This window comes from Mauremys mutica, chromosome 5 (assembly GCF_020497125.1).
Source record: "Mauremys mutica isolate MM-2020 ecotype Southern chromosome 5, ASM2049712v1, whole genome shotgun sequence".
NCBI classification, from domain to species: domain Eukaryota; kingdom Metazoa; phylum Chordata; order Testudines; family Geoemydidae; genus Mauremys; species Mauremys mutica.
This window is the reverse complement of record NC_059076.1, coordinates 77269926-77289062: the sequence shown is the minus strand read 5'-3', so window position 1 is coordinate 77289062 and position 19137 is coordinate 77269926. Positions and strand designations below refer to the sequence as shown.

The 19137-nt window shown below is 41.8% G+C and overlaps 2 long non-coding RNA genes across 3 annotated transcripts in view; one reads left to right on the top strand and one right to left on the bottom strand.

Moving 5' to 3' along the window:
• Positions 1-2570: 2570 nt before the first annotated feature.
• Positions 2571-19137, bottom strand: part of LOC123370790 — a 34812-nt gene continuing 18245 nt past the window's right edge. The window contains exons 2-4 of the long non-coding RNA XR_006579550.1: positions 16879-16997; positions 12637-12748; positions 2571-2713 (exon numbers count right to left, since the gene is read on the bottom strand). This is a non-coding gene — a long non-coding RNA (uncharacterized LOC123370790). The remainder of the gene's footprint in view (positions 2714-12636; positions 12749-16878; positions 16998-19137) is intronic.
• The window catches only part of LOC123370791, a 92207-nt gene continuing 86605 nt past the window's right edge, over positions 13536-19137 (top strand). Inside the window, exons 1-2 of one of the 2 annotated variants that reach the window (XR_006579551.1) lie at positions 13536-13648; positions 14313-14383. This is a non-coding gene — a long non-coding RNA (uncharacterized LOC123370791). Of the gene's footprint in view, positions 13682-14312; positions 14384-19137 lie in introns of both variants that reach the window. The other variant, XR_006579552.1, reaches the window with a different exon arrangement.

Below are 19137 nucleotides of genomic sequence, written 5' to 3'. Positions count from 1 at the left end.
AAGGGTTCTTCTTCCAGTAGTGTCCCTGTGAGTGCTCCACTCTTGGTGTGCTTGAGCCTCCTGCGCCTTTGATAGGAGACTTCTCATGGCCATGTCCATTCGTCCCGTACATGAACGTTACTCAATCTCATGCTCCATGCCATTGTTACGTAGCACTGTGTAGGTGAACCACCCTCAGTTTCTTCTCAACTGCCTCAGTCTGAGACAGAGCCTTAGCAGCTTCCCTCATTGAGTTTTACATCAACTGTGTCCCTTTAGCTCTTTTAGTAGTTAGCTTATTGTAATTGTTGTCAGTAGTTAATACTTAATAGCAGTTTGAGCTGTAGTAGTAATAAAAAAATCAAACAACTTTCCTCTCTATATATGTATATAGCTTTTAGATAGATAATTTCTCCCCTCCTGGGAGTTCTTACTTTACTGGAGGGCAAGCCCAGTTCTCCCAGTTTTAAACATTGCCTGTCATGCTGGGAAGCAATCCTTGTGAGTGACATACACTCCCGGTCCATTTGTCACCTTGGGAGATCTCACATTTCCCAAAAGTGCAGCTTCTGTCTGATATTAAAGTTTAGAGCCAGAAAAGACAGGGAGATCAAGCTCTGACTCCTCATGATTAGGGCTGTGAGTTTGTCATGGAAGTCATGGATTCTGTGACTTTGTGACGTCTGTGACTTCTGCAGCGGCCAGTGTGCCTGGTTCAGGGGCAGCTCAGGCAGCCCCTGTGCCAGGCACACCAGCCGCTGCTTGGGCAGTTTCAGGCCATGCTCTGCCACCCCACCCAAGCAGCTGGGCTGCCCTCTCCAAGTACGTGAGGGGCCCCCGGGCAGGTACCCCCAAGTTTTATTCACTGGTATTTTTAGTAAAAGTCATGGACATGTCATGGGCCATGAATTTATGTTTACTGCCCATGACCTGTCTGTGACTTTTACTAAAAATACTAAAAAGTAGCCTTACTCACTGTGCCTGGCCTCTGACCTTGGACTGGGGACCCATCCCCATACACTGGGCTCCAAGTAACTCCACTACCTCCAGTGTCTCTGAAATGCACTCCTCAAGGACATCTAAGAGGCAGACCAAGATTCCTTTCATAAGACTCCCAAAGAATATCCCTTGGGTTATCCAGGTAGGGAACCTACTTCAAAGAAGTCATGGTCTCCGATGCCTCCAGCCACTTCGGCACTCACTGGTCTCCAACCTACATGAGGTTGCAGGTTCCTCAGACACTGAGGCCACTGCTAAACCTAAAGACTGTAAAGATCCAGGCTCCAAGAGCTCATCTGACCATTAACAGAGCAAGGTGGCAAGAAATGCGTTACCTCTTCTCACCCAGTTTTGAAGGAGTTTACTTGGGGTCCAGCTGGACTCTCCTTGGTGTAGCAAGATTCACGGTGACATCAGCTCCCTCATCCATTATCACTTCAGTGTAGGCCCTGGACGTGATACTGACAACACACTGTACCACAGGAGTTTTGTTTTCCCCCAAGACTTTGTTGTGTCCAAGATGCTTGACTCACCATTGCTCAGCTCCAGTATACTCTTGGAATCAAGGACTTCTAGGTCTCTGGACAATCACCCAGTACCAATGATTTCACCTCATGTTTCTTCCAGTGCACCACTGCTACAGAGTAATTTGGAAGAGGAGGATTCTGATGATGAATCAGTCTCCCAAATATCAGTGCAAGGCTCTCTTCTCCATTCCTATAGAGGCTATTTTCCAGAAGGCTCAAAGGAGATTGGTGTCACTCATGAGAGATGACCACAAACACCATCTCACTAGTATGAAAAACCATGGTTGCCTCCACCCATACCATATGCACCACCTCCTTTGACACACTGGGACCCTTGGGTGGCATGTCACCAGCAATTCTCTAGGGCTTCGAGCACCACCAATCACAGAGATAGACAGCCTTCATCACCATTCCTTTGTAGAATACCAGAACATCAGGAAAAAACCTTTGAGGAACAAGAAACTAGGTTCTGATGAAGACATCTCTCCATCAGCCAACATCTTTTCCTCATCCCTGGATGACACAGTTATGATTGATGATGGTTTCAAGCAGTTTCAGGACCTTGGCAAGAGAATTCTAGATTTACAGATCCCTCTTGAAGCAGTCAAAGAATCGCATCATAATCTGCTAGACATCCTTCATAGAGTTTCATCTGTCTGTATTAACTTGTGTGTTAATGAGGGCCCACTGGATCTTGCAAAGATTATCTGACATACTCTGGCCACAATTCCACCTACATGCAAGCGAGCATATAAGAAATATTATGTGCCATCTAAGGATTCTGAATTTTTATTCTCTTCGCCTCCTTCTAATTCCTTGGTGGTTGATGTGGTTAACAAATGACCATGCTAAATCCACACCCTGCGACAAGGATCATAAGAGCCTTGACCTGTTTGGTAGAAAATTGTATGAATCTGCTACTGTATAATTCAGAATCACCATTTACTAGGCTTTAGTGGTGAAATACATTCATACAAATTATACCAAGCTGAACTTATTTATTGAGCATCTATAAGCAGAACATAGTCAGCAATTCCAGGCAAGTTTTGTAGAAGGCCAGCTGCTCACCAGAATATCTTTCCAGGCCTCCCTTGATGCTACTGATATTGCCACCCATTCAATTTCTACAGCGGTAGTTATGAGGAGGGCCTCCAGCTCCCAGGATTTCCAAAGGAGGCCAGCTGCCATTCAATATTTTCATCATTGATCTGGAAGTAAATATAAAATCACTGCTGATAACATTTTGCAAATGACAAACATTAGTGAAGTAATGATGGTCAGAGGACAGTCACTCACCACAATTTGGATTGCTTGATAAAATGGGCCCATTCAAATAGAATATGTTTTAATACAGTCAAATGCAAACTCTTACATCTAGGAAGAAGGAATGCAGGTCATACCTACACAGTGGAGGATTGTAGCTTGGAAAGCAGTGTCTTTGAAGAGGATTTAGGAGTCATAGTAGACAAACTCAACATGAGTTCCTAGTGCAATGCTGTGACAAAAAAGACTTAACTTCTCTTTGGATGTATAAATAGGGAAGTGGGAGCAGAAATAAGAGGGTAATTTTACCTCTCTATATGGGAATGGTGAGACCAATACTAGAATACTGTGTCCAGTTCTGCTCTCCACAGTTTTAAAGGGATGTTGAATAATTGGAGAGGGTGCAGGAAAAACAAACAAACCCAAAATTATTTAAGGGCTGGAGAAGATACCTTAGAGTGAGAGACTTGAAATAAAAAGATTGAAAAGTGACTTGATTAGTGTATAAATGCCTTCCCTGGGAGGAAATAGCAGGTACTAAAGGGCTCTTTAATTTAACAGAGTAAGCCATAACAAGACCTAGTGGCTGAAAGCTGAAACCAGACAAATTTAAATTAGAAATTAGGCACAAATATTGAAGGTGGAACAAACTACCAAGGGAAGTGGTTGATTCTCCATCTCTGAATATTTTCAGATTAAGAAGATATGCTTTAGCTAAACATATGCTATTGGGCTCAATACCGGGGTCTCTGGGTGAAATTTAATGGCTTACAATATTCAGGAGGCCAGACTAGATAATCTAATGGTGTCTCCTGGCCTTAAACTCTATGGATCGACTTCATGTTTTCCCTTATAGTCTGCATAAATATTCTCTTCCATCTATTTTCTCTCATTGTTCCAAGTTATAGATGCTTTTGTTATGCTAAATAGTTGATCTCCCCCTATGCTGTTTACTAGAGTGTGTTACAGTTTTTGATCTAAATGGTTTCTAGATAGAAACTGCCTTTTTTGACTAAATGGAAATTTTCAAGAAAAATTTCATCAAAAGTCTGTCAAAAAACCAAAATGCTGAAAACATATATTTTCAGTTTTGGGGGCAACTATTTTTTCAGTTTAAAACAGGGAAAAACAATTTATTTTTTTCAGTGAAAATCTAAAACTTTCAAATAAAAATAATTTCCTGACTAGATCTATTGTTTATATCCTTATAGACTATTGCCACATATCTTAGTTGCTGCTTATCTAAACTATACATATCCAGTGTTGCCAACTCCTGTGATTTTTATCATGAGTCTTGCCATACTATGTATTTTTTCTTAAAGTGAATAACTCAAAATCTCAACTTTCATTAAAAAGTAACTTTTCTGCTTTCTTGGTTATGGAGAAAATGTGAACTGAGTTTACCCTAAATGCCCAGAAATGGCAAAAGTCATGTTGTATTCCAAAACTATATAGGCCTTTTATGCTACCATATCCCTTTGCAAACTGATGTCCAATTTGCTGTCCATATCACTACTAAATCCCTGGTGACATTCCAAGCACGGAGAGCAGCATAAGCAAAAGCTTGGGAGTATTTCTAGAAGACTACAAAGAGAATGTGGTGGAGAGCCAGGCCAAATTTGTAAGTGGTTAGAAATAAGGTAAAAGGTGAGGCAGGGACAGAGTTGTTGTGCAGAGTCTTCAAAGGGAGGATGAACAGTTTGAATTTGACATAGAAACAGAAGTGAAGTCAGCAAAGTGACTCAAGACAGGATGTGCATTTGGAATATATAGGCCAAAATCTTGTCTGCAACATAAAGCCTGAGAAACCTCAATTCTCAGTATTAAACAATCAACCTCTGCTCCATAAAGTGAGACTTGGAGCTTGTTTTTGGCTTTTAAAAACCAAATTCTAGATATAATTTTATTAAATTTATATTTTATTGATTGCCCTCCCCCTCCAAAAAAATAAGGGAACAAAAAAAAGAGGGTGTGTGTGAAGAAATGGAAAGGGAGGGGAAAGGAGAGCAAGGTCCCAGTTTCCATCTGCTAAAATTAATCAAATATTTCTAAGTTAGATCAAATCTTTTCAGATTTGTCTGAGGTCCCCCTTCTCCGAATTGTTACATGCTTTTTAGCTGCCAGGACATCCAAGTCACTGTGCCACAATAGAAATATTTTACATTAATGTCCGCGTTAGTGTTGGAGAAGATCAAGGCAATAAGTAAGAGCTTACAGTACAGACAAAGTGCATACTTAAAAAAAATGAATAGGGCTTGCTGGATAGAGAATAAATCTAAGAGGAAGTATAGTACTAGAATACAGAGCAGACATGTTATTCCAATAGCCTGCATACAAATCACTTGCATATTATGGAGTTATATAGTTAATTACATTAGCATTTGCTAGCAGCACTCGAAGCAGTGGCAGCAACAGGGATAAATTACTTCATAATCCAACTAAGGTAAAATCTAATCAGCTATCTACATGATTGCATGTCATTGCTGAGGTTATGTTAAGGTTAGCTTTATACGTTTTCCAAAGTGTTGGTAGGCAGAATACCAGCTGAAAGGTCAGGATCAGGAATGACATAATAATGTCTTTAAATATTCACGAAAGAACCAAATCCACTACCAGTTCTCACAATGATTTTAATAGCATCCACACATTCCACATCTGTTGCTCTTGTGTTCAGAGAAATTTGGAGGCTGCTTTTTCATTGACTCATGACTGTACTTCAGAAAGGCTCCCCAGCCTTCCATCTATTTTACTGTTGATTAGAATTCTGTCAAGACATTCCTCCACCCATCAGAACTCCTCAGCTCACCACTTCAAATTTAGTATATCACTCTCATACTGGCTTGGTGTGGCTGAATAGGACTAGGCATATAAAACAAATGACCCTGCTGGGATCATTGACAGAGTAATTGCTTCAGATTATGTACTGGATAAGGAGAAACTATCCTTTGCCCTAAAACATGAACTGCATGCAATAATTCCTTGTAGTGAGCCGAGAAGAACCAAAAGGCAACAATTACTCATTAATAGCAAATGGAGGCTGATTTATGTAATACTCATTTTTTTGGCCTTACATTTGATGCTCTGTTAGCATAGACTAAATAGAATTCACACTAAAGAAGACAGAATTTCAGCTTTATTTTTTTTCAAATATCATCTTTAAATATCATCTTAGCATTTTGTTAATGTATTACCAGAAATAAAGCATATGCCTGCAATTTAAAATACGCATAGTATTTGCTAGCACTGAGTCCAGAAAAATATATGGGCTATTATCAGGCCCTTATAGACTCATAGACTTTAAGGTCAGAAGGGACAATTATGATCTTCCTGTCTGATCTCCTGCACAATGAAGGCCACAGAATCTCACCCACCCACTCCTGTAATAAACTCTTGACCTATGTCTGAGCTATTGAAATCGTCAACTTGTGGTTTAAAGTCTTCAAGGTGCAGAGAATCCTCCAGCAAGTGACCCGTGCCCCATACTATTGAGGAAGGCGAAACCCCCCCAGGGCATCTGCCAATCTGCCCTGGAGGAAAATTCCTTCCCGACCTCAAATATGGTGATCAGCTAAACCCTAAGCATGTGGGCAAGACTCACCAGCCAGACACCCAGAAAGAATTCTCTGTAGTAACTCAGATCCCACCATATCTAGTGTCCCATCACAGATCATTAGGCATATTTACCACTAATAGTCAAAGATCAATTAATTGCCAAAATTAGGCTATCCCATCATACCATCCCTTCCATAAACTTATCAAGCTTAGTCTTAAAGCCAGATATGTCTTTTGCCTCCACTGTTGCCCTTGGAAGGCTATTCCAGAACTTCACTCTTCTGATGGTTAGAAACCTTCATCTTATTTATTTATCCTTACAAAAGAGAAGATGCTAATCCACTGGTAACGTTCTCATTTTCCATGAGCAACATGAGGTGAATTCTCAGAGCAGGCAGGCTAAGGGTATGTCTGCACTTGCGGGTAAATTGGCACTGCTGCAATCGATTTGTGTACTCCACCTCCCCGAGAAGCGTAAGGGAAGTTGATGGGAGAAGCTCTCTCATCGACACAGTGCAGTGTAGCCACCACAGTAAGTGGTCCAACAATGTCAAGTTGCATAAGTTAGATTGATTTACTGCGGTAGTGTAGACCAGCCTTAAGAAAGTCAGTAGTTTCAAACTCACTTCTCCCCCTCCCCCATCCGCTTGGGTTGTGCCTACATTCAGCCTCACTGTGATACCTGGTGCCTGCTGTATTGGAATACCAAACATGAGCTGGTTATGTCACAGCGGCCAACTCCCATTGGATCTAAGAACCACCACAAAACTCACCATTTTCCAATCCCAGTGCACTTCTTTAACTTTGCTTTAATTAATAACATACTGTAAACATACATTACAAAATAAATAGTAATAATCCATACACAATTTTCCTCCTGAGGAGAGGAAGAAGTCTCATGTGACAGATTCTCATGATGCTTATTGCACTGTTGGAAGGCACTCAGATATCACAGTGATGGCCATGGTATGAGAACCTGAACAGAGCAGAATTTCATGGAACCCTGCACTTGTCTGGCCTACGTGGGATAGATGGTAAACCAGGGGTCGGCAACCTACGGCACGCATGCCAAACATGGCACGCATGCCGATTTTGAGTGGCATGCTGCTGCCTGCCGTGGTTCCGGCCCCCAGCCCCACTCAGCCCTCCCACCCACTGCTCTCCCTTGTGGGGGCAGGAAGCAGAAGCTTGGTCCTCCAGCAGCCAGGCTTCCCCCCCTCCCCTGCTTCTTCCCCCAGCGTGCTGCTTTCCTGCCCCTCCTTCTCTCTTTCCCTGCACCGATCAGCTGGTGGCCCTTGCGATGGGGAGGGGGAAAAGTGGCAGCATGCTCGCTGCTCCATAGAGGAGGCAGAGAAGAGGTAGTGATGGGGACTTGGGGAAGGGGGTGGAACAAGGCATATCCCTTCCAGCCCCCTGCCATGAGCTGCTTAGGGCATGGGAGCACCCCTACGAGCCAAGCACCCCAGCTCTCTGCCCTGACCCCTGAACCCCCCCAAATACCCAGGCTTCTGCCCTGCACCCCCACATACCCTCTGCCCTGACCCCTGAACCCCCCTACACCCAGCCTTCTGCCCTGACCCCTGAACCCCCCCACACCCAGCCTTCTGTCCTGCACCCCCACAGCCCTCTGCCCTGACCCTTGAGCCCCCCACACACCCAGCCTTCTGCCCTGAACCCCCCCACACACCCTCAGCCCTCTGCCCTGACCACCCCCCAGGTCTGGGGTCCCAGCTGCCGGCCCCTTGCCAGCCGGCGTCCTGGCCACAGGCCCCGCTCAGCCCACTGCCAGCCTAGGTGAACAGAACCCCAGGCTGGCAGCGAGCTGAGCAGGCTGGCGGCGTAAGATCAGCATTTTAATTTAATTTTAAATGAAGCTTCTTAAACATTTTGAAAAACTTGTTTACTTTACATACAACAATAGTTTAGTTATATAATATAGACTTATAGAAAGAGACCTAAAAATGTTAAAATGTATTACTGACATGCAAAACCTTAAATTAGAGTGAATAAATGAAGACTCGGCACACCACTTCTGAAAGGTTGCCGACCCCTGTGGTAAACTATTAGGAGCTGACTTCATCTTTGTGCATATTATCTGTGCTAAACAAGTAATAGCTTACAAGGTTGGTAACATTTTTAAACTGTATCAAACAAATGCATTAGATCATATCTGAAAGGATTCATTATCTTAAAACTTTGCAAAATTATACAATGCACTTGGGTGCTAGAACAACTTTTAGAGTGGGGATTTTGAAGGACATTGAACAAAACTGTAAACTCTGTATATGTTGAAAGCCAGGCATTTAGTTGCTATTAGTACTTTACTCCAGGGGGTGCTGCCGCACCCCAAAACCCATAGGTCCAGTGCTCCTGAATATATTGTAAAGAAAGCATCTCCTAACTGACACGTCCACAAATACACACGCTCCAATTGGCTTTTGAGAGAGTTATATGACTTAACCAATTAGTATGTGCTGCGACATCATACCTCAAAACAAGAGCCAGTGATCTAAGTGGACATCCGATAGTATGGTGACAATCACCACCACCTGTACAAATCCCTAGGGCCCTGATCATGCAAAGACTTGCTAATGTGCTTAACTTTAACTTTTGTGATTACAGTGCATAAAGTTAGGCACACAAGTAAGTCTTTGAAGGATCAAGACCTAAGGGTTTGTCTACATGGAGAAAAAGTCTGGGATAGCTGGTGCAGAATGGTTATTGAGCTTTTGGAAGTGGAGTAACCTAAAACCACAAAAAGCTACTCATCACATAAAATAAGAATGTCCTTATGGGGAGTTAATGTAGAATAGCTATTGAGCTTCAAATTGACACCCTAACTATTCTGCACTAGCGTTCCTCATTAATTCTTTTTGTAGGGAAGTACTTAGGTAATGAGATAGGTGCTGATTGAAAATTTTCCCTATAGAACACAGAAGTGATCAGGAGAGGGAAAAATACATCAAATTTTTCTTTGTTTTTCTTTTTTATTGAAATGTTTTGACCAGCTCTATGCAGAGGAGCTCTCATCCCTCAGGCTGGCTCTTGTATATATTGATGACATTTTTATGAATTACATGAACAAACTAAAATAGCTAATCACTACTAATAAATTAAATAGCAACGTGAAAACCTACAAATTAAATATCAGCAAGTCATCAAGACCCAGTGGCATTCATCCAAGATTTGTGAAGGAATCAAAGAATGAAGTGCCTAGGATGTCAACAAAAATATAACCCCATTAAAATCAGTTACTATACTAGAAGGCAGCAAATGTTTAACCTATTTTTTTTAAAGGTTTGCTAATGCTGGGGTTGGGGATGAGGGGTTTGGAGTGCAGGAGGAGGTTCTGAGCTGGGGCAGAGGGTTGGGGCACAGGAGGAGGTGCAGGCTCTGGAAGGGAGTATGGGTGTGGGAGGGGGCTCTGCATGCTGCCTTCACCCACAGGTGCCGTCCCCGCAGCTCCCATTGGCCATGGTTCCCGTCCAATGGGAACTATGCGGCTGGTGCTCAGGGTGGTGGCAGCCCATGGTCCCATGGCCATTCCTCCACCTAAGAGCCAAGGGGCATGTTGCTGCTTCCAGGGAGCCGCACAGAGCCAGGTAGGGAGCCTGCCAGCCCTGCACCAACCAGATTTTTAATGGCCCTTTTCAGCCAGGCATTCTGGTTGAAAACTGGACACCTGACAACCCTAAGCAATACAGAGGCACAACTGCAGTGTTGCAGCTACATAATTGCTACAGCTATGGAAGGGTTTTTTCTATCTGAAGTAAATCTATGCCCTCAAGAGGTGATAGCTAGGTTGTTGGACGAATTCTTCCATTGACCTAGCAGTGTCTATACTAGGGCTTAGGTCAGCTTAACCATGTCTGTCAAGGGTGTGACTTTTTCATGTTCCTGAGTGACTTAGTTACTTTGACCTATGTTTTAGAGCTAGGCTTATGTAGTCACAATGTGAAAGGTCAAGTAGTGTTATGGTTTCTCTACTGCCCTCACTTTTGGTCAACATAACCCAGTTGAGCCTTTCCCCTTTTAGAGTCACAGACTTTTAAAATGTTGAGCCTAAATAGGCTCAGCTGTACCCAATTAGCTTCCAGCTGGGCATACTTCCCTGAACTTCCTCTGAAATTAACCCTGAAATTTTAGGCCATGATCTGACTCAGTGAAGTTTTTTCCTAAGGGAACAACTAGAGTAGGGTGGGGTGTAGTAGGACTTTGGGGTTCCCATCCAAAGGGTGCAGAAAGACCTGAATGCCTATCAAATACATTATTTCCTGCCACTTACAGTTGTGCCCCACTTTTATCATGGGTAATTTGCATTCAGGTGCTGCTTCCCTTAGACAATATAGCTTAGAATATTGCTTCGCAATAAAGACCTGAAAGTTTTGGGACTGCATGGCTCCTGGACCAAGGTTGGACTGGTCTGAAATGTGGAGGTTTAGATATTTAGACATACTTAAGGTTACATGTTTTACTGAAGCAGCAATTTGAAGGAGACAGAACCCCTATCTTCTTCTGAACAAAACAATAAATGATATTAAGGCACATAAAGTTGCGTATTGCTATATAATCCTGGCCTCTTTTACATTAAAATTTCATTTCTCTTTCTTCATCCTATGTTAGTGATTGACAAGAGCAAGTAAATAAATTCACATTTCTCTGGCCTTCCCAAAAACTCCAAGCTATTGGACTTACTATATTAGACCTGAGACTTGGGTAAATGAAAAGGGCAGAGGAGTTTAATTTTTTTAAATTGTTTGCCACTGAACTCTGGTAAAAACCCTTAGATACCACAAATGTTCCTTACTGGCCCAGTTTTTCCACCATATGGTCTAGACAAGCAAATGAGAACCTCAAGTGACCTCGTTTACGCTCCTAAAATTCAATTTGGATTGAGCCAGGCTTAGACTGTGTAGGAACTTCTTCCCTGAGACTGTCTGTCCTCACAGCTCTTTTTAAAGTGCATTGTAAGTTTTTTGTGTTGGGCTAATTTTATCCATGATCCTTTAATTACCCAGTAGCCTTCTGTACAGATGTATGCTTGGGGGTGTGCAGCTGAGCCACTGGGCCTGGTTCATGATTTTTAAATTACTGAATTATTTTATCTACAGCCCAAAGGTGCCTTTTTGGAAATGGGGGATGGGGCTCAGTAAAGTAGGAGACTAAACGAAAGCCATTCGAGCAGAATTGTCAAGATTTGAATGTTCTTTTCTAGTGTATGCTTCATTAATGATGAGAAACATCAGAACTGACATTTAGATTGTCACAAATGGAACTGGACAGCATAGGAACAGGATATTCCTCTGCTTAGAATTGCTCAGATTGTGATGCTGTTTGCAGTGGGAAGAGAAAGGGCTACTTCTCTGCTATTCTCCACTGTGAGCAAATGGCCAGGGAGGAGAGTGGGGAGAGCCTTGGCTATGTCCTTCCTACTTGCCTGCCAGAGAAGCTGTCTGTATGGGTGTACCGGGTGGTGCAAAAAGGAGCGAAGTAACTTAGGGTATGTCTACATTGGAACAAAAGACCTGCAGCATGGCCACAGCGGGCCCAGGTCAGTTGGCTCAGGCAGCGAGGGTAAAAATTGCTCTGTAGACATTCAGGCCTGGGATCCTCCCTGCTTGCGGAGTCCCAGAGTTTGGGCTAATGTCTGGGCTAGAACACCTACACAGCAATTTTACAGTCTTGCAGCAGGAGTGCTGGAACAGTGTGTATAGTGGGGTTGCTGAAAGCCATTGAACAAAACTGTAAAACCTGTATATGATGGAAACCACTTCAAGCCATAGGGTATGGCAGCACCCCCCATTCCAGCACCTATGCTCTGCATCCTGAGCCCCACAAGCACAAGTCAGCTGACCCAGGCCAGCCCCTACAATTGCTGTGTAAAGAAACCCTTATTCCCCACTACATGAAATAATTTGAAGTACATTTCCAAGGCAAGTTGGAAATAACTAGTTCCACTTTTTCTCATTTACACCACTTTATTTTGGTCATTAATTAATTACCACAATAACTCCCCTAAAGCAGCTACACTCAGTCTGCCTGCCTTGCAACTGGAAATGCTAACAAACTTCTCTCAGGTACCAAAAAAAGGAGTATGTACTGAAGAAGACTGAGAAAGTCTTGCATCTGCAATATTCCGAATTTCAGGTGACCCAAAGAACCTTGGACAGGCACCTGAATCTTGACCTTCCACCACATTCATTCGGCCATTAGTAAAATATGCCAAGACAAAGTGTTCTTGGACAATGGTAGAGGAAGTGGTGTTGCTGCTGCTATTGCAAGTACCCCAGAGCAGTTATAGTAAAATACCAAATACCTGAATATCATTGGTTGCTTTTTCTCCAGATTAGTGTCAGTTTCTGCTTTTCCTCCTAATGACTGAAATATTTCCAGCAGCTGTAGTCTGCCCTTCCCCTCTTATACCTTTACTAGAATAAAAATGAGAAAGGACCAACATCAATGAATGGGACCTGTTCAAAGTGTTAATCTGTGGATCATGGATCAACATGGTAACTATTTGATTGTGTGGTCAAGCCTTTAGTGTGACATTTGCTGGAAAACTAGGTTATAATAATCTGAGAAGGAAGAGCTCCAGCACCTGCTTGAAAATGTGATTTTCTTGAAATTAGCATCTTCACAGCCAAGCTCTTTCCACACAGTCAGTCACATCTGTGTCATTACTGTGCATTAAAAACACAACAGTCCCCCCTCCGCATATATTGAGCCTTATGACTACATCAAAGACATTGATGGGTAATGTGGAATTGTAGTAATGTAGGTAGACAATATTATGAATCCATGGTGTGACAATTTGTTGAATCTATGCACATCTTATGAAATTGTGTTTTGGTGGGGGAGGGAAGAGCTCTTTCCATGCATCTGTCAGACTGCAGCCTCATGTTGAATATAGTGTTTGTTTGCCTTGTCTGTTGTCCTTTTACCTCCATGTTGGACTGGAATTCCAAGGGGTAGCAGCATAGGGCTAATGATAAAGTGTTGTTAACTTACCTGCTCTCCCACTAATGAAACCACGCTATACAATAGGCTGGCTCCTACTTAGAAGTAGTAGTCTGTTCATCTGGGCTGGTAACTAAACAACAGATCACCTGGTAGATGATTTTGATCACCTGATGAGGCTGACCAGGTGGTCACCTGATAAAGGAGGCTGAAGGTTATAAAAGAGCCATCTCTCAGCAGCCATTTTAGAGAGAAGGGAAGAAAAACAATTCCATGTTTTGGCTAAGAAGCCATGTGCAGGAGGGCAAGAGGAGAGGAAGTATCCTGGATTTCTCAGATGACTCTGATCTAAGCCTGAGAACTCAAGAGTGGTGAAAAAACTCAGGCAGGGAAAATGTGTATAGGTGTGTTTATTATTTTGTGTAGATCTGTGTATCACAAGCTAAGTTAAGAGCAAAGGGGATTAGAATCCTGTATTGGCTGTCTGTGTGTTTGTTGGTTTTCATTGTCTTGTGCCACTGAAGAGGTAAAATCGTTGGTGGGATTTTGGAGAACGTGCAAAAGCTGCTGGGGAGGCTTGGGGATGGCCATACTAGTTTCAGGCTCTAGGCAATTGGACCATGTGGGGTCCTTGCTGCTGGGAGGTGCCTCAGACCTGAGGGCTCCACCTGAAAGGCATGCCTAAAAACCCAAAGCTAGGGCACTGCATAAACTGCCCAGCCTCAGCAAGGTGAGAGCACGTTGGAATCAGCATTTGGATTCTGTGGTGTTCAACAATCACTCCATGCTTGAAAGAGTTTTGCTCTATTCTGTGTCCATTTCTAGCTGTCTGGGCATAATAAGAAGAGCTTCTCAGTGCCTTATCCAGACTCTCCATCTGGGAAGCTCAGACTTTAAAGGCAGTGTCCCCAATACCACATCTTCCCTTCCAAGCCAAAGCTTAATAACAAAAACACCTAAAAAGCTAACGTTAATATGCCACCCAATTACAAAAACTTATAACCAATCTAACTAAACTTACTATGTTTTTTTTAGTCTCTGCAGTGCATTGTGACTTGGAACTGTGTGCTCCCTTGGAACATCAAATCTATTGCTGCGAGGAGATGGTAAGTCCACTGGTTTTGGTTGTTCCAGATCCTGGGGCTTCATTGTCTGAAACCTCAAACAGAATAGCAGACTTAGTGCCCTTTATCTTCTTCCCTTCTGGGATCTGGAGACGGTGTTGCCTATTTTTTTGGACTGTGTCTCTGCGGTGACTACCTCATATGATAGGGGCTGCTACTTGTGACTCCACTGCTGTTTGCGACCATGGTTTCACATTCCATAGAGCCACACAGCATCATTTTCATGAAATGGTATAAGCTCTTGTGATCCCAAATCATACTGAGTCTTTTGTTTTACCATATCTGTTTCTTTAAATATCTGCAAGTTCTCAGTGACTAACAAATGAGGCGTTCTTGTTTTCTGGTGTGATTATTTCTCTTGTGATATGAATTAGAGGCAGAAATGAGTAACTCTAGCTGTAGCTTTAGTTTGTTCAGGCTCTCTGAACTATACCGGAAAGGGCTGCCCTGAGTATTATGTACTAGGAATAAATGTAAATGTGTTTAATAAATCCAATTACATCTTATCAATGTAAGGGGCACAGTAACACCATTAAAGCAGCAAATCAGCTGTTGGTAACAGAATGCATTCGTTAGTACGGCTTCATTATTTATGGGTTGGTTTTTAAAAAAACAAACAAACAACAATTACTGCTCTTTTATGACACCAAAAATTTTTGTATGAAAATCATTTTTTTGCTTACAATTTCTATGCAATCTAAAAGTAATCAGTTAAAAGAGTTTTTATGGAAAATTTTCCACTGGCTCTATATGTAATCTTTTCACTATGAAAAATGCCCCTATGATTTGAGAAAATAGGGGGAAAAAAATTAAATACAGTTTCTCTTTTGTGTTTCAAATTGCTGGAGCATGGGCGGGGTCTGAGCTAATTTTTTCATTCTCCTCCCGCCCCACTCCCCTGACATACCCCTTAAACTCCTGGTACCTCTTCTATATGTACCCACCTCCCCATCAGATGGAGCTTTGAGGATAGGATGTCTCAGAAACTTGGCTATTGCATTTACTATTTTTATTCAAGATAAGTAGCAGCTATGTACATATCAGCTGTGATTGGAAGCCTATTCAAGTTAATGTGAATCTTTTCATTAACGTGGAGTGGGTTTTGCATCAGGCCTGTTGTGAGTTAAATGAGGTAAGAACTAGATAAGAACATACCCAGTCTTTTCAGAATACACATCTCTATTAGGAATGAACTGTTGTATTAATTTAGATGGAATAAATGGGTCCAGAGTCAAAGGTGTTAACATGATCCTGAAACTGTCCAATATTAAACAGTTTTAAACAAGGTTTGTTATAGAGACCTCAACCTATGTATCATGGCAAAAACATTAAATCTTTTAACATTTTATTAAAAGATACAGAAAAGAAAAGGCAAAACAGCTAAAGCATTTGAAATGTGAAGTATTAAATGAAATAAAAACCTTAACTTTCCTTGTTCCCTTTCCCTTTAGCTGGAGAGAGCTTTTAAGAGAAAACAGCCCCTATTGACAATCTTTTAGCTGATATTAAAGATGGTTAACTGTCCTTTTGGGAAAAAGATAAAAAGTTAGTTGAACTGGGCTGGAACTGTTGTTTCTGTTGTTAAAGTGTGATCCCATTTCTGTCAAGACAAAATAAAACGAGATGGGAATAAAAACCCCACAGATAGAAATTTCAGCCTCTCTGGTGTTGACTCACTTGCAGTCTCACTAATGGAAAAAACACAGGCACAACACGTGTCTTGTATTTATTAACCACTCTGAGATATGGCAAACTTGTACCAGTATTTAGCTATTAAGGGCATTGCTATTTCCTGCCTCTCTGGTAACAGGCTTACAGCAGTGTGCAAAATACATAGTCTTGGCTGGCTAAGCCAAACTCCTATTAGACAGAAAGAAAAAAGAGAAATGGGAATGAAGACGTGTGTGTGTGTGTGTGTGTGTGTGTGTGTGTGTGTGTGTGGGGGGGTGGGTGGTGGTTGGGACACTTTCAGATTAGAGCAATAACAGCTCAGCAGTATTACAGTGGATCCCAGGAGACCATTGGAATGGCACCTAGGATGGCAAAGTTTGCTTCTTCCTTTTCTTTTAGTCAGTAATTGTTGTGTTCAAGTCCTCTGCCAATTTTTCTCAGTTTCCTTTCTTTTAAGGACCCCAAAAGTGAGTGATGGGTGGAATAGTTCATCTCATTATTTTGTTCACCAGTTTTGGTCCATTAATTTCTAGTTCCACACATGTCTCTTGTTTACCAGGCATAATTTTAACACAGTCCTTGACTTACATCAGTAGGCTTGTTTGGACTAATTCAATTTTTTGTCTCCCTTTTGCACCTTTTCCCATCAGTGTTTGTTGTCATAGGTGGTTATAACATTTCATAAACTTCTATCCACTTACCCACAGTTAGTGAGGTAGGCTTGCCCAGCTCCAAATAGCACTACAGAATTCATCATAGAATGTTCAAAGTCTGCTATGACCATTTCAAGCTGGGACAATACCAACCGGTTGACAATGTAGGATTCAGTTCCATGTTGTTGTAAACTTTCATTGAAGTGCTAGCACAAAATATTTTCAGTGTAAAGCTCCACCATAATCCTGATCAGAACATCCCCTCCTCACATCTGTAAAGTAAAAAGAAAATGGATTTTGTATGATGTTGTAGTGCCATTTCCCCTTTTTTTAAAAGACACACTAGAAAATCTCCTGAGAGTTAATGTTTATTATGAAAGGATGAATCCCATCCAAGATCATGACTCTACGTCTGGAAAACAGGTTCCAGGAGCAACATATTGAATCAATGGCATTGCAGAGAAAGGACTATGATAATAGCACATCTGTCATTCACTGAGCATTTAATAGCAGGACTGACTCAGGAGCCATAAGAGTATATTGATCACCATAAAATGCCATCGGCTTTAATTATGCTGAAGGTTCAATGGCTGTATTTATATTCCCATCAGCTGAGATTGAAAGTCTGAGGGGATGTCTCCTAACAATTGACATTTCCCTCAATATTTTGTCTACTGAAGTTTTCTCTTTTTCATTCTTGCTACTAGTCCTGGGCAAATAACTGATTTGTCACCTTGCTGTAAGTTCCACAAAAATCAGAACAAAAAATTCAGTTTGGGTCAACCTGAAAATGACTTTTTTCTGAATCAAAAAGTTTGGGAAAAATTATTTTAGATTAAACAATATTTTCTTCAATCTAAAATGAAATGTCAGAATGCCCAGCAAGTAAACATTTGACAAATCATATGGAAAAATCATTTGTTTTTGCATATTTTCTTCAGCTGTGGTAATTTACATATGTATAACGTGGCATTTGATCCGCTAAATAAAGCGATAAATGCTTTCTTTCTCCTCTGATTTACACTTACAAATAGAAGATATGAATTCAAGAATCAGTGATTAGCAAGTAGAGCTGGGTGAAGATTTTTGGATGAACAGTTTATTCCCCCAAAATAGGTTTGGGTTGGGCTTTGTCTCCTTTCTTTAGTAGATAAGGACTACCAATGTTGGATCAAGCTTTGACATGCTTTAGGTTTCTTGAAGAAAGACAGGAATGAAGAATACATGGATGTTGAACCTTGCTGGTCTTGGAGAAGACCAAAATTTTACTACAGCATTATGTGCCAACTGTAGCCAAAATGAGTGTCAGTATAAAGGAAACAGTTTCATATTACTGAGATTAAAAACCATCACTGCAACATTTTTATATATATAAAAGTGTGGAATCATAATGAGAAGCACAAGTGTTTTCTTTAGTGCCAAATTTATTGCCAAAAATCAATTTCATGATAAAGTAAATGATGCAGAAGGACCAGAACTCCAGATCTGAACCCAGATATCTGGACTTGGGTAAATTCCATTCCAGACCCAAACTCTGTATCTGAGGCTTATCTTTGCAGTAAATTGAAACTGGAACCCAGATCTGAACCCCTTGAATGTGGTGACTTGGAGTTCGGTCCCATTATTTATATTATTTACTAGAGAAGGCAAAAATATCCTAGGGGCCCACCAGCAATAAATATTGGCACAATCTTTGTTCTGAAAGCTCACAAGCCATCAAACCATGGGTAGGTGCTGGGATTGAAGGGTCATAATAAAAATATAGTCAGGAGCAGCCCTATACGTTTGTAGGCCAGGATGGAAAATGTTTGGTGTTCTGCCCCCACTCCCCCAAACAGCTGACCCCCCCCCCACGAAAGAGAGACCAGCCCAATGGGAAGCAGAGCACACAAAAAATGCCAAGTGGCAAAGCTGTTTGACTCCTCCTGGAAGTTGGCAGCACCCTCCTCGCCCACCACTAGAACTAGCCCTGAAGATAGTGTGGGTACTCATGAGTAAAACTATTGTTCATTTTGATGACTGCATTTTTAAAAATACTTTAATCATCCTCACTTGTAGTAAACTTGGTGGCAAGCATTAGCTTTGAGGGAGCATATGAACAAGATGTGGGAGATAACTAAAGTTTTGTCTATACTACACACCACTGGCAGCAGCATGTAGCATAGGTGTAGCTAAATACTGCAGTGAAAAGCACACCATGTCCACACTGCTGCAGGTGTCAGTAAAAGGCACTGGCAGACTGGGAGCTCTTGCTGAGCCTTTCCCGTCAAAACAGGAAAGGCTCCAGCTACAGGGAATGGATGAAGCCTTTTTCCACTGCTGGAGTTTTTCTGTGGCACGGAGTGGTTCCAGAAGTGAGAAGGCAGCAGGAACCACATTGCTAAAAATAATAGTGTAGGCAGGGCTTGGGGT